The sequence below is a fragment of the Anastrepha ludens genome, chromosome 2 (genome assembly GCF_028408465.1).
Source record: "Anastrepha ludens isolate Willacy chromosome 2, idAnaLude1.1, whole genome shotgun sequence".
Classification (NCBI taxonomy): domain Eukaryota; kingdom Metazoa; phylum Arthropoda; class Insecta; order Diptera; family Tephritidae; genus Anastrepha; species Anastrepha ludens.
In genome coordinates, this window is record NC_071498.1 from 52,395,023 (window position 1) to 52,409,254 (window position 14,232).

At 33.5% G+C, this 14,232-nt stretch overlaps 1 protein-coding gene across 1 annotated transcript in view; it reads left to right on the forward strand.

Moving 5' to 3' along the window:
* Positions 1 to 14,232, forward strand: part of LOC128871113 (serine protease 7) — a 40,052-nt gene that overhangs the window by 22,246 nt on the left and 3,574 nt on the right. The window lies entirely within an intron of this gene.

Consider the following 14,232-nt stretch of genomic DNA (forward strand, 5'->3'; position numbering starts at 1 on the left):
TTTTTTATAGTTTTACATAATAATGAACTTTCTAAAATCACATGGGCGAGCCCTGGAAGCCTAGGCGCAAATATTTTGTTACTTTAACATGAAGATACGCTAATGAAGGTAGTTTTCAGACGAATGAACGAAACAGGTAAACAATAAAGCAACAGCAATGCAGTATGCGAGTAGAAAATAATAAAATTTTTTTTTACTGATGGATTATAATAATTTCTGAAGGGAGCGAAATTAATTTGTAATACAATCGCGTTAGGAATGTACGAGGTGTGTTCAAAAAGTATCGCGAATTTTGTGTTTTTCAGAAATTATTTATTTATTCATTAATATCTAAGTTGTACCCTTTAAAGTAATCCCCTTGAGATATTATGTATTTGTGCCAACGTTTTTTCCAATCTTCGAAGCGCTTCAAGAAATCATTTTTTTTATCTTGTTCAGCTCCTCCTTCGATGCCGTCTTTATCTCGTCAGTCGTAGCGTAGCGTCATGTTTACATGGGCCTCTTCATTTTAGGGAACAAGAAAAAGTCACAGGGGGCCAGATCTGGGGAATACGGTGGCTGTGGCATCATTAGTGTTTTGTTTTTGGCCAAATAGTCGCGCACAAGCAACAATTTGCAGAGCAGGGGCGTTATCGTCATGCAAAAGCCAATTTTTGTTCTTCCACAAATTCGGGCGTTTCTGGTGGATTGCTTCGCGCAAATTGCGCATAACTTGCAGGTAATATTCCTCTTTGACCGTTTTACTCTGTTGCAAGAACTCATGATGCACAACGCCCCTGCAATCGAAGAAAACGGTAAGCAAAATTTTTACATTCGACCGAACTTGGCGCGCTTTTTTCGGTCTTGGTTAGTGCGGCAGCTTCCAGGTTTGGCTTCCACGTCATAACCATAAATCCACGATTCGTCACCAGTTATGACCCTCTGGAGCAAATTTGGGTCATCGCGGACAGAGTCCAACGTCTCATTAGCAATGTTCATGCGATGCTGCTTTTGCTCGAAATTGAGCAGTTTTGATACGAATTTTGCGGCGACTCGTCTCATGTCCAAATCATTGGAAAAAATCGAATGGCACGAGCTACGGTGATTCGACGATTAGCAAATACCATTTTCTTCACTTCATCAATTTTTTCGTCTGCTGTTGAAGTGTTCCGACGTCCGGCACGCTTTTCGTCATTTGCATCTTCTCGGCCTTCTGAGAAAATTTTGTACCACCAATAAACGTTGCTTTAGTCCAAAGGAGCTTCTCCGTATGACATCACAGTCAACATTCAGTATGCATCTGTGCACTTATTTTCCTTTTTCACACAAAATTTGATAAGGGTTTTTTGATCCATCTTTTTGAATAGGTTATAATCGAAGACGAACCGAAACACGTGCACGCAAAGCAGCTGTCACCAATTAACTGATTATTCAAAATGGCCGAACTCGTCGGCATGACTGAGAAACATGAGTACCAACATATCGTCCCAAAAAAATCGAAATTCGAATATACGTAACTTGCGAAAATTCAAAATTCGCGAAACTTTTTGAACACACCTCGTACATCAAAAACCGCAAAAAGTTCGAAGGATTGATATAAACATTTTTGAATGATCAAATTAATTAAGTTTTCATATACCTGAGTGTACGAGGTTTTCTTTGAATATTTACAATGTTTTTAGAGTTGAAATTTTTTTCATTATTATTTTTCAAAGTCATTCACTTTTTAGCCCTATAAAGCAAACTTTCAAACTTTACATAAAATTTTGGAAAATTAAAAATAATTTCATATAATTTTTGAACTTTTTAATTAAAATTTTTTTCATTTTTATTTATTTAATAAAATTCAAAAAATTTTTATATAACTTTTGAACTTTTTAATTAAAATTGTTTTAGTTCTTATTAATTTATTTAAATTTTTAATTATTAAATTAAAAATCTAGCATTTCGTATGCCATTATAACCCACCGAATTTCGGTATACCAAAAACCAAAAACAAAATATGTATATATACAAATTTTTGGGGTCGACTTTTGCGGTGTTTTGCATTTAACAAACGCAATTTATAAAAATAGAATTTAATTATATTTAATTTTTTTGAGATTGCGCATTTTCTGCCACCAAAAAGATAGTTTTAAATAGAATAAAGTGCAAAAAGCCGCCGAAAGATTTCGAAGCGATTTTTTAGCCGCTTTAAAGTTACTTTACTAGAATTTCATAAGCTGTGTACCTGAGACTTTTCTAAAGATTCAACTTAAAAAGCCCGAAATTTATATGAAAATTTGCTGAATTTTTCTAAATTTTATGTAAGCTTTTAGTTGAAGGTTAGACGATTTTTGCTAAGCTTTCAGTAGATGTCTTTACTCAAGATGAGACAAATTTTAGTTTGTTAATATAGATAATAAATTATATTATGCGTGAAATACTACAGAGGGTATATAATTTCATAATGTGTAGCTTTAAAAATCATTCGTGGTAAATCAATGTGTAAGAGATGGAAGTCTATAAGGCCTACATTTTGCTCTTTATATCTAAATGATCTAAATGATGTCCTCCCAGAAGGGCCCAAAATGGGCAAAATAATATTTGGATTATTGATGTATGCTATTAGCCGAGTCACCGACGAGCTTGCAAGCAATGATCAACGCAACGCGAGTTACAGTTTAAAATGGGGGTTGGAAAGTTAATCTAACCAAATCAAAGGTTATAGCTTTGAGAGAATATAATAGAATATCGGGCTATTATAGTTGGATGTATAAGAACAAGCCAGTGGAAATTGTAAATGTATACAAACCCGTGCGAGCTCTTTACATTTCAAACTGAGATATAAAAAGGTTTCGAGCTTAAAAACTGAAGCTCAATTGTAACAACGCTAAAACCTTTTATACCCGACGTGTTAAATTGCCTTGCAAAAAAAAAATAATTTGAAATCTACTTGGCATGAGCCATATCAAATTCAGATATAGGCCATTTTAGTGAAAACTTCTCTGCATATTATATAAGAATCTAAATACTCTAAATACAAAAGCCTTTAAAATGTAATATACAATACCTGTTTAACTTGTTATTTAGGGGAACCTGGAAATATATGTATGTCTATTGGCATCTGCGCAGTGTATATGAACATGCATTTAATTACATTTTGCGAATGGAGATAAAGTCATCATTATGTATTAAATACAAGGTGAAGCCCAAAATAAACAAGACCGAGCTAAAATAGAAACGACAGGAGCTTTGTTCTGAAAACTTCGAATTTATTTCTTCAAAAAAGTCTCCTCTGGCCTCGATACATTGGTTTGCGCGATCTAAAAGTATTTCGAAAGAGTTTCAGGTCATTGACAGGAATGTCCTTCAGGATGTCGGTACAAGCCTTGTGGATGGCCTCTACGGACGGAAAATGTTTTCCTTTCATAGCCAAATGCAATTTTTCGAATAGGTAAAAGTCACAGGGAGCCATATCAGGCGAATACGCTGAGTGATTGATGGTCAAAATACGATTTATAGTCAAAAAATCAGTCACAAGAGGAGATCGATGAGACGGTGCATTATCATGCAATAAGCGCCAGCTTCCTCCTTCGCGGTATTCGGGGCGAATTCGGCAACAAACGCTGCAAAATGCCAAGATAGAAAATTGGATTGATGGTTTGGCCCGTTGACACGAGCTTTTTGTGGAAAATTTTCTTGGAATCGTAAAAAAAAAATCAGCATCGACTTGATTTTTGACTTCTCCAAGATGCGATGTTTTTTATTTTGGGTGGTGGCTCGTCTGGGGCCATCCATTCGGCGCTTTGACGCTTATTTTCAGGTTCATGTTAGAAATACCACGTTTCCTCACCAGTTACAATGTTGTAAAGGAAGTTCTCGTCTTTTCTCGCCTCTTTAATGAAGTCTTTCGAATGTTCGATTCTGAGCAATGTTTGGTCCTCAGTTAACTTGTACGGAATGAAACGTGCACAGACCTGTCGTAAGCCCAAATGATCAGTTAAAATGCGATAGGTCGATGTTTTGGAGATATTCAACTCCAATTCCAAAAATTTCGATGGAGTTTTCGGTGATTACTGATTTCGGCGGCTCGTACGTTCATTGTCATTTATGTCCTCTCACCCATCTCTGAAACGTGTAAACCACTCATGAATCCTGGCACGAGATATACAATCATCGCCATAAAGTTTTTTTCATCAATTAAAATGTTTCGGTAAACGTTTTACCGCTTTGAAATCAAAATTGGATTTTAGCTCTTTGTTCGAAACTAATTTTTGTACCGATGGCACAAACAAACTGACACTTTAGACGCAATAACTTCGCGTCCACTAAACCGAATGTTACCAAGCTCTCACTGGGAGTCAGCTAAGGATGCAACTTTCAACACACTAACTCTTTAAAAAGACGGTGCCATCGAGCACATTTTTATGAAGCCTGTCCTATTTATTTTGGACTTCACCTTTTATTTAACCTTCATTTCTTCTTCCTTCATATTTGGTGCGTTGTAGTTTGTTTATTTCTAACATCTGGAAATATACCGTTAACTGCATTTTAGCGACGCCTATTTTACACTTCGAATTCATGCAGTAAGTCCTCAGTAGTTGGTGCACAACGAAGTCATATTTACTTAGTAGGTAGATCGAAAAAGTGAATGAAAGATTGAAGTGAAGTTTACCCCAGTGAAGTTCGCGTGCTTAGTTTTGCGTATTCAGTCAACGTCAAAAGAAAATGTACAAGTCTGGGACACTATCATCGTCACCAAAATTAATTATTTCATTATCATAGATTTACGGAGTCTTCTGGAGCATTCATCCCTCTCGTAAGTGGCTATTTTAATTACAGAAAATATTTCCCAATATGTCTAAGGTTTTCGCATCATTAAACCAATTTTTTACGCAAAATTTAATACAAGCTCGTTGTTGCAAATTCTAAACCATTTCTAAAACTGTAAAAGATCGAAAATACGTGCATAGGAAGATTTGTTAAAAACAGTGTAACTTTTACAATTATGAATGAATGGCGATATTATTTTGGTAGGAATATTAAGAGGGGAGCCTGCTTTAGAGGCTTAAAAATCATTCTTTTTTGTTTTGCATAAATATCTTCCCAAACTATCCAAGAATGTGTCCTCAAAATTTCTGAAGCAAATTCAAAATATTTTCGGAGTTACAGAAGAAATTGTGAGCAAGCGTCGAGTAGGTATACGAGCGGCCACATCGCTCGAAGTGCGATTTCTCGATTTTTTATTTTTGCGATTTTTCCTAATTGGCGGGAAAGATAGGGGAAAAGTTAAACGTCCTATCGAAACGAGATAGCATTGATTGTATTCGGAATTAAATTCTCTTCTAGTTGAACCTAAAAAACCTTAAGAAAGTTATGATTAACCCACTTTTTAAACAAGTGAATTTGCTTTTCCAAAATTTACTCTTTTTTTTTTTAATTAGCGAAAAATTATTGAATTTCTCACTTTTTGTTTAATTTTCTTGGTTTAACTAGACGCTATACTATACCAAATTAAAAAACTTTTTGGGTTTTTGGTTTCAGATGAAAATTGCGACCTGCAACTTTCCCGCCGCACGACACATGCACACTCGAGGCGCCTCGGCAATATGCTTGTACCAGGCATAATATGACATATATTTTAATGAAAAAATTTGAGAAGACTGCTGAAATATATAACAATAAAACCACAAAGTTTCGTTTCAATCGAATATTTCTTTCCTTCCCAAAAAAATCCTCGAAAAAATCGATTTTTTGATGCCTCTAAAGCAGGCTCCCCCCTTAATCAAAAATGTGGTAACCTAACAAAAACAAAAACAACCGAACTCAAATCATTTGACTTAGAGCGTCACCTGGCGGTTGTCACCCATTACCCATTGCTTCCTTTTTCAATATTTTTAATCTGTGTAAATTGCGCTGATGCATAATTTTTCTAAAACGCTGAACTTTTCAAACTATTTTGAATCGACACGTCATTATGAGGATCAATTGCGTTCAGTACTGATAAATGTTAAAAAAAAACGCTGTTTTTTATCCATTTTCTAAACGCTCCAAAAATATCCTTCCTTTTCCTTTTTTTTTCCATTGCCACGAAACCATACCAATTGAGTGTAATTGATTTCAAAGTGAAATGGCTGGAGGAAGTTTGATTTTCAATGCTCAATACTCAAAATATTGTAATATAATATTATTTGAGCAGTAAATGCTGAATTTTCATCATAAATCATAATATTGCATAGAGAAGCGGCAAAAAAACGTAAATAAAAATATAATAATTATTTGCTTACCGCATGTTCCCAATTAAGTGCTCATAAGGAATTGAGGTATTCCATTTTAATGAGAGCCTATGCATTCAAAGGCTGAATATATTCAAAATTTATATATATTCGGTTGTGGCGAAGCCGGTTAACATCTAATTTGTATGTTTGTATGCAACAGTGTAACTTTTTTAAATGTCTATAATTTGTATCAGGCCAATCAAATTATATATTTTTGCACGAGAATATGTTAAGTTTTTCTGCCACACATTTTCACATTAAATTCGTTTCGCTGCGTTGTAGATATTTTTTTAGTTAATTTTCGCATTTTTTTCCTTCGGCTTAATAATTTACATACATTGCATTCATGCGGGAAAACGTTTTTATTTCGTGTATTCTACTAAAAAGAAATTTAAGTGCTTTGCAGTTTGTGTTAACACTTTTGAATATAATCAATTCGATCAGAAAACCAATTAAACGCATTCATAAATTAATTTTAAATAAAAGGCCAGTCTAGGCAAATTACATGAAATTCCCTTACGCCCAGCCTGGGTAGGATGGATTAATTTTACATAGGCCGGAAGAACTTTAATGAAAACCTAAGTACTTATTAATGAATTCCTATTGAATTTAAGTGAAAAGTGCAAGGAGACTGGGATAGAGAAAAGCGGAAATAGGGGCTACGAGGGGTGCCTTTTATATTTCGGGATTTGGCAACCCTGGTGTTGCAACCTGGCAACTGACAGCTGTATCGCCAAGTTTGACATTTTTTGGCTTTTACGTACTCAGAACGTTTTGAAATACCAGCGCTATTTGTGTTGTTTACAGTAACTTAAAAGCTTCATCTCGGTCCAAAAATGGAATTAAATCGTGAACATTTTCGTGCGATTATTTTTTACAACTTTCGACGTGGATTAACTCAGCAACATTGCATAGATGAACTTAATTAATTTTTTGGCGATGAAGCTCCATCAAGGACCATTGTTTATCGATGGTATGGTGAATTCAATCGTGGTCGTAGTTCACTCCAAGAGGAATTTCGTGAAGGTCGTCCAAAATCAGTTGTTGTTCCCAAAACCATTGATGCTGTGCGCGAACTGATATTGCAAGATCGTCGTGAGACCTATCGTGAGATTGAGACAATCTTAGGCATTAGTGGGACCAGCATACATTCAATATTGCATAAACATTTGTCTGTCAAAAAAATTTGTTCGCGTTGGATCCCACACAATTTGTCAATCGCTCAAAAAAACGCTGGTGTCGATTGGTCGAAGAAAATGCTCAAAAAATACTATCGCGGGGCTTCGAAACACGTCTATGACATCGTGACAGGTGGTGAATCATGGATTTACGCGAATGAGCCCGAAAGTAAATAGCAGTCGACTGTAAGGGTGTTTCAAGATGAGCCAAATCCAACAAAAGTTGTTCACTCACGAAGCACTTCCAAGCAAATGGTTGCCTGTTTTTTCGGAAAAACTGGACATATCGCAACCGTACCACTAGAACAACGCAGAACAGTAAATTCTGAGTGGTACACAACCATTTGTTTGCCAGTTGTCTTCCAAGAAATTAGGAAAACCAATCGCCAAAGACGGATCACTCTTCACCAGGACAATGTGAGCTCTCACACATCGGCTGAAACAACTGCATTTTTGAGCTCCCAAAACATCGAATTAATGGGTCATCCGCCATATAGTCCTGACTTGGCACCGAATGACTTCTTTTTATTCCTGTACGTAAAAAACAAACTGAGAGGTCAACGTTTTTCGACACCTGAAGAAGCGGTTGCGGCATTCATGCATGTTTTGGAGGTAACTCATTCAGAGTGGCAAAAGTGCTTCGTCAATTGGTTCAAATGCATGCAAAAGAGTATGGATATTCATGGAGAATATTTTGAAAAAGAATAAAGTGATTTTCGATGATTCAAATTTGTTTTTGCTCTCTAATTCCGAAATATAAAGGGCACCCCTCGTATTACTTAGTTAACCGCTCTTCAAATTTCTTTTTGAATCATCAAGTGGTTGCGGTGATTTATTCTCCATTTATTAATTTGGCTCAGAAATGTGGCCTTTTGGTTTAGTTAGCTAAAGCTAAGCAAAAACAAAGGTAGTGCTATGATTTCTCATACACCTCCACTAGTGAAGCACATTCGAATTGCCAATGCTGTCCTGTGATATCCAAATATGGCCTCCCTATATTTTGTCTTGCGGTGAGTTCAACCAGTAATCGTCGCTCGTTCTTTGAGTTAATTCCTTTAGTTAAGTTAATGACACTTGCTTTGTTCGGCAAGTGCTGACGCTGGATCAACGACTATTGTGCCCTTTGTGTTCCATAATTTCTCTAGTCTCATTGGCTAAGTCATAGAACCAAAACTCAGCAACTCGTAAGCAACAGTGACTTCATTATTCTGAACACTACAATGCCTTGGGATCCACACTTGTTTAAGGTTGACAAGTTTCTTATTTGTTTCAATTTACATGGATGGATAAGTTTTATGTGGTGCGGGCGGCTTGCAAGCTCTGATTTCTGACCTTCGATTGAAAAACCGACAGCAGCATAATCAAAGCCTAAGAGAATCTGAAGTTTTAGTTGAAACGCCATCCAGCACCATGTTACATCTTAAAATCAGCCTTATAAGGGTTCCGAAAAATAAAGATATTGAAGAAAATTGTAAGGCCTATGAGCTAGCCATAAAGGGTGACTATCTTCCACTGCTTGAAAATAGAGGCAATATTGGAATTTGCAAATTAAGGATACAAAATACTATTCTCCAGGAGGCCAATAGGTTGTGGAGAGAAGAAAATACGTGTGTTAGAACCACGCTAGTTTGCCCCAAATAGATAAGAAAAGATCAGGATCATTGGCTGTTAGGTAGGCTCTATTCTAGGTTGGGAGTGTTTCCGCTTGAATACTGCAGAAGTTATAGAGACGAGGAAGAGGAAGTAGAACATTTCGTCTGTAATTATCCAGCCGTAGCTGGGAGTAGAGCAAGGTTGTTAACCTAACCTAGTCTAGACTTTAAGGCCGAAATAATAAAAATCTCCAATGCTCCTTGAACTCCAATGCTCCCTTAAACTGTGATACCAGCCCAAGGATACTTCTTTTGTGTGCCCGAAACCTTATTCGTAGTGCCATTTTATTGTTATGAGGGGATTTAGCACTGTGACCCGAAAGATATGCTCACTTCATGGAATCGATGTATTTTTCTGATCCCATATTTCTCAACAAATTTTAGTATTTGTCCTATTTTATTGAGCTGTATTTCCTCTGGTCGTGCCTTAGTCCATAAGAATGCAGCCGACATATCTTCCTCCAGAAATCTCAGATTCTACGGAAGCAAATTAAGTACTATAGTTAATAAGAGCAGCTGCTGAGGTTATACTCATCCCATCTTTATATTTGCACATTTACTCCTCTGCAGCCTGTTCAGAATTGAAACCATGGGTGGAATAAAGTTTAGCTCACCCAAACATATGCCTAATAGCTAGCTAGTAAAAATTTCCTCAACAAATATTCTCACTTTACTCCCAGAATATGACACGAAATTATTAAACGACTTATTTTGAATTAACACATTTTAAGTAATATTTTTTACTATAGGTACAATAAAAAAATAATTGGGTATTTTGTGTTTTGGTTTCATGAAAAACTTTTTAGACTAAGCTATCCGTATTTATAGAGAACATAACCATTTATCTAACGATAAGTTAATAGATTTGCTTCAAACTTATGCCATTTCAAACCCGTAATGAGCTCAACACGTGCACAGATTCACATGCACATATGTATGTATGTGTATCTGTAGAAGCAATCATAAGCACGTTTGCATAATATATTGGTGGGCTAAAGTGGAGTGTCATTAATTAAATTGCTGTAGTTGGTAAAATATTTCATTAGCTTATAAATATATTTGGCTGGAATTCAGAAATGCTTCTAATTTGATAAATGTTTTAATACCGTTAAGTGGAAACTGGTGGTTGTATCGGTAAATCTAATGAGCCGTTATGAAGTGGCTTGATAGTGTTGTGTGTTTGTGGAGGTGTGGACTTAACATTTGGATATATGGGATACAAATTTGGAGAGGTATACAAAAAATATAATAAGCGGTGTGGAAAATAAAATAAGATAAAGTCAATTAAAGTAAAGTGGAATAACATAAAATAAATAAAATATTATTGGGGCACGATTAAAAGCTGTTTTAAAAATGCAGAGCAATTAATACCTGGGCCATACCTCCTTTGAACTACTCGTTTGAGTAATTAAGTGGTCTCAAACAGATATCTTACAGATTGAAACGCTGATACGCACCAATTTTACTACGTTCCAAAGTCATTTTGCTTCCTCGAAACGTTGGTGGGAGAGGCATCATTAATGTAGCGCGTCTACACTTTTCGCAAACCTCGAAGCTACGTACATATTTTCTTAGCAATGAGTTTCCTCTATTTAAGGCTATCGCTGTGGCAGATAATGTCTTTACCCCGCTCAGTTTGGTGGAACAGGAATTCCCAGTACCTGAGGGGGTTAAGTCCTCTGTAGAAATTTTGATGATCTTGAAATGGAATGGATAGACGAGTAATCATCCAATTTACGGTTAAAAAGAGGAAAATTAATTTCTGAAACAGAAGGTTTCTCAATCGCTATCCAGAACCGAGTTATTCCAATAAGAGTTATTCCTAAGGTCGATACTTGGTGAGGCAATAGAGGATAGGTGCCGAAGGTGCGGCATTTATAGTCAAACAATTTATAATTGCTGGATGTAGCGTACTTGCCCCCCGTGAATATGTCATGAGACATAACAATATAGCAAAGATCCTCCACCAACAACTTGCGATAAAACACAATATCTTACAAGCAGAAGTCTTGTATTTTAAATATGAACCAAAGGCAATATTGGAAAATGCAAATTTTAAACAGTACTGGGATAGATTTATATCCACAGATCAAACAGCAGCTGCCAACAAACCTGACATTATCTTGTTCGACAAGACAAATAAAACGATCGAAGTAATCGATATAGCGGTGCCCCTTAATCGCAACATCCAAAGCACATACTTCACCAAAGTATCGAAGTATGCAGCTTTGGCCATAGAACTTAAACGGATGTACAAAGCGAGGAAAGTTAATATAGTACCAATAATTATATCTTCCACTGGATTAGTGCCTAAGCATTTAATAAAAAACTTGAAGAAGTATGACTGCCAACACCTCTTAGAAGACATGCAGAAGTCGACCATACTGGACACATGTGCAATAGTTCGTAGATTTTTAAATATTTAAGCAATAGCAATCGCATGGGCGTAGCACTTGGCCTACGCTCCACCAGAGCACAATCCCTTGAAAATTTTATCCGGGATGTGTAATCTCCGACAATAGCCGAGATGGATTAAGCTCAAATAAAATAAAATAAAATAAAATAAAATAAAATAAAATAAAATAAAATAAAATAAAATAAAATAAAATAAAATAAAATAAAATAAAATAAAATAAAATAAAATAAAATAAAATAAAATAAAATAAAATAAAATAAAATAAAATAAAATAAGGTTTCGCAATCGCTATCCAAGACCGAGTTATTCCAACAAGGAATTTCCGAAGGTCGATACATGGCGAGGCAATAGAAGATAGATGCCGAAGGTGCGGCATTTACGGTGAAACAATCGACCATATAATTGCTGGATGTAGCGTACTTGCCCCCCGTGAATATGTCATGAGACATAACAATATAGCAAAGATCCTCCACCAACAACTTGCGATCAAACACGGTCTCTTACAAGCAGAAGTCTTGTATTTTAAATATGAACCAAAGGCAATAATCGAAAATGCAAATTTTAAACTGTACTGGGACAGATTTATATCCACAGATCAAACAGCAGCTGCCAACAAACCTGACATTATCTTGTTCGACAAGACAAATAAAACGATCGAAGTAATCGATATAGCGGTGCCCCTTAATCGCAACATCCAAAGCACATACTCCACCAAAGTATCGAAGTATGCAGCTCTGGCCATAGAACTTAAACGGATGTACAAAGCGAGGGAAGTGAATATAATACCAATAATTATATCTTCCACTGGATTAGTGCCTAAGCATTTAATAAAAAACTTGAAGAAGTATGACTGCCAACACCTCTTAGAAGACATGCAGAAGTCGACCATACTGGACACATGTGCAATAGTTCGTAGATTTTTAAATATTTAAGCAATAGCAATCGCATGGGCGTAGAACTTGGACTACGCTCCACCAGAGCACAATCCCTTGAAAATTTTATCCGGGATGTGTAATCTCCGGCAATAGCCGAGATGGATTAAGCTCAAAAAAAAAAAATAAAATAAAATAAAATAAAATAAAATAAAATAAAATAAAATAAAATAAAATAAAATAAAATAAAATAAAATAAAATAAAATAAAATAAAATAAAATAAAATAAAATAAAATAAAATAAAATAAAATAAAATAAAATAAAATAAAATAAAATAAAATAAAATAAAATAAAATAAAATAAAATAAAATAAAATAAAATAAAATAAAATAAAATAAAATAAAATAAAATAAAATAAAATAAAATAAAATAAAATAAAATAAAATAAAATAAAATAAAATAAAATAAAATAAAATAAAATAAAATAAAATAAAATAAAATAAAATAAAATAAAATAAAATAAAATAAAATAAAATAAAATAAAATAAAATAAAATAAAATAAAATAAAATAAAATAAAATAAAATAAAATAAAATAAAATAAAATAAAATAAAATAAAATAAAATAAAATAAAATAAAATAAAATAAAATAAAATAAATTAAAATAAAGTAAAATAAAATAAGAATTGAAATGAAAATCAAATAAAATAAAGTGAAATAAAAAATTAAAAATTAAAATAAAATAAAATATTATATTAATATATTACAAAAAAAAAAGTAAAAATAAAGCAAAATTAAAATTAAAAAATTAAAGTATATAAATCCAAATAAATTAAAGTTAAAAACATTTAATTAAATAATAAGAATAAAAAAAAATTACTTGAACTGAATAACGAAGAATAAATAAATTAAAATAAAGTGCGCTATTATAATAAATTGACAGAAAATAATACGAACTGACATAAAATAAACTAAATCACTGCAAAAAAAGAGAAGAGTAAAATAAATTAAATTAAGATAAAATTAAAAAAACGAGAAACAAGTAAAATGAAAGAAAAAAACATATTAATAATAATAAAACAAAATCAAAATTTAAATGAAATGAAATAAAGTTAAATTAAAAAGCACTAAATAAATTATACAAAAATATATATATATATATATATTTAAATAAAATAATTTGAACTGAAATAAAATAAAATAAAATAAATAGCTGCAAGAAAATAAACAAAATAAACAAATAAGAAATAAAATAAAGTTAAGTAAATTCAAATAAAATAAAATAAAATAAAATAAAATAAAATAAAATAAAGCAGAAAAATTACCCAAAGAAGAATAATAACAAAAAATAAATAAAATGAGAAAAAAAAATTAATTGCATTTGTACTTTTCCTACGATTTCCGGCGTTGTTGTTGTTTTTGGACGTCCTTGATGTGGATTTTTTTCAAGGCTTGTAGGACCACGTTTAAATTGAGCAACCCATCTTTACGTCCTTTTACACCTTTAACATTCGTTCACAAACTTCCTTTTTTTTATTGTAGAAAATACTGTGGCGCGTCGATACTAAATGGCTTGTAAACAAAGAACTAATTGATAGATTGAAATAAGACTTTCCATACGCTCATATGAAGAGGGTACCAGCATAACAAAAAAAAAAAAAACAATTTTAGCTAGTAGTAACACCCTCTCTTTCCGAACCGCAGAAATTATTGAACAACCTGTTCCAAATACAATATATGAGAACTTTAAAATTGCTAAAAAGTTATGTTGATGAGGTAATAAGGCACGTATGCCTGGACTTAATTGTAACAAAATAAATAAGCCTGTTTGGACTTATACCCATCCCAATATAACTAGCATAGGAATTTAATAA